The sequence below is a fragment of the Larus michahellis genome, chromosome 19 (assembly GCF_964199755.1).
Source record: "Larus michahellis chromosome 19, bLarMic1.1, whole genome shotgun sequence".
Classification (NCBI taxonomy): domain Eukaryota; kingdom Metazoa; phylum Chordata; class Aves; order Charadriiformes; family Laridae; genus Larus; species Larus michahellis.
This window is the reverse complement of record NC_133914.1, coordinates 8,257,926-8,260,096: the sequence shown is the minus strand read 5'-3', so window position 1 is coordinate 8,260,096 and position 2,171 is coordinate 8,257,926.

Here is a 2,171-nt window from a genome sequence, read left to right as displayed (position 1 = left end):
GGTAAAGAAATAAAAGCAGTAGCACCCATACCCTCAGAGGAGATCCTTCCAGGAGTTCAACCACAAAATGACTCTCCTCAAGACTTGCATGTACCTGCGTGGTGTATTATGTATGTTTCCATCACTGTTAATGTGGAGCATGGGTTAAAGTTGTATGTGTTACCTGATGTAAATAAAAGAAGCTTTCTGATCCAGAAGTCAGAGGGAAACTCGTACAGCTGTGGGAGGTGTTCAGTCTGTCTCGATGAACCTGTCTGGCAGCAGACACCCTGCTTGTGAAATTTGCATTGCCTCTATTACTTCCCTCTCCAGATTTGGCAGTAGTGACAGCTCTTCTTTGCTGAATGTAGGCTCTGCTGTGGCATAAAGATGGAAAGAGATGTAATTGTTCACAGCCTTATCCGTTTGAGTTCACTGCAGCAGTTTATTTTACCAGGAGTTAAGAATGATAGATTTAAGGAGTTCTTGCGGCATAAAAATTGAGAGGAACTGAGGGATCTGAGCACCCGCCCCTTCAGTGGCGCCTAACAAATGTCACACAAAGCTCTTTAATCATAGAATGGTTTGGGTTGGAAGGGACCTTAAAGATCACCCAGTGCCACCCCCTGCCCTGGGCAGGGACACCTCCCACCAGCCCAGGTTGCTCCAAGCCCTGTCCAACCTGGCCTTGAACCCCTCCACGGATGGGGCAGCCACAGCTTCTCTGGGCAACCTGGGCCAGGGGCTCACCGCCCTCACAGCCAAGAATTTCTTCCTGAGATCTCATCTAAATCTCCCCTCTTTCAGTTTAAAACCCTTCCCCCTTATCCCATGGCTCCCCTCCCTGATCCAGAGTCCCTCCCCAGCTTTCCTTGGAGCCCCTTTAGGGAGTGGAAGGGGCTGGAAGGTCTCCCCGGAGCCTTCTCTTCTCCAGGCTGAAGCCCTCCAGCTCTCTCAGCCTGTCCTCACAGCAGAGGGGCTCCAGCCCTCGGTTCATCTTTGTGGCCCTCCGCTGGACCCGTTCCAGCATGTCCATGTCCTTCTTGTGCTGAGGACTCCAGAGCTGCACGCAGTACTCCAGGTGGGGTCTCACCAGAGCGGAGTAGGGGGCAGAATCCCCTCCCTCACCCTGCTGGCCACGCTTCTTTTGATGCAGCCCAGGATGCGGTTGGCTTTCTGGGCTGCAAGTCCACATTACCGGCGGCTCATGTTGAGCTTCTCATCCACCAGCATCCCCGAGTCCTTCTCCTCAGGGCTGCTCTCAAGCCATTCTCCACCCAGCCTGGATTTGTGCCTGGGTCTGCCATGACCCAGGTGCAGGACCTTGCACTTGGCCTGGGTGAACCTCATGAGGTTCGCACGGGGCCACCTCTCCAGCCTGTCCTGTCCCTCCAGTGTGTCGACTGTGCCACACAGCTTGGTGTCGTTGGCAAACTTGCTGAGGGTGCACTCAATCGCACTGTCCATGTCTTTGTCAAAAAGATGTTACACAGCACCGGTCCCAGTACTGACCCCTGAGGAACACCACTCCTCACTGGTTTCCACTTGGACATTGAGCCATTGACCACAATCCTTTGAGTGCGGACATCCAGCCAGTTCCTTATCCACCGAGTGGTCCATCCATCAAATCCCTGTCTCTCTAATTTAGAGACCAGGATGTCGTGTGGGACAGTGCCAAACACTTTGCATGAGTCCAGGTAGATGATGTTGGTTGCTCCCCCCTTATCTACCAATGCTGTGGCAACATCATAGAAGGCCACCAAATTTGTCAGACATGACTTGCCTTTGGTGAAGCCATGTTGGCTGTCACCAATCACCTCCTTATTTTCCATGTGCCTTAGCAGAGATTCCAGGAGGATCTGCTCCATGATCGTGCCAGGCATAGAGGTGAGACTGACCGGCCTGTAGTTCCCTGGGTCTTCCTTTCTTCCCTTTTTGAAAATGGGAGTTACGTTTCCCCTTTCCCAGTCCGCGGGAACTTCACCAGACTGCCACGACTTTTCAAATATAAGGGAAAGTGGCTTAGCAACTTCATCTGCCAGTTCCCTCAGGACCCATGGATGGATTTCATCAGGTCCCATGGACCTGTGCACCTTCAGGTTCCTCAGATGGTCTCGAACCTGATCTTCTCGTACAGTGGGCGGTTCTTCATCCTCATGTTTTGTAATACAGTATCCAGGAGTGAAAGATGG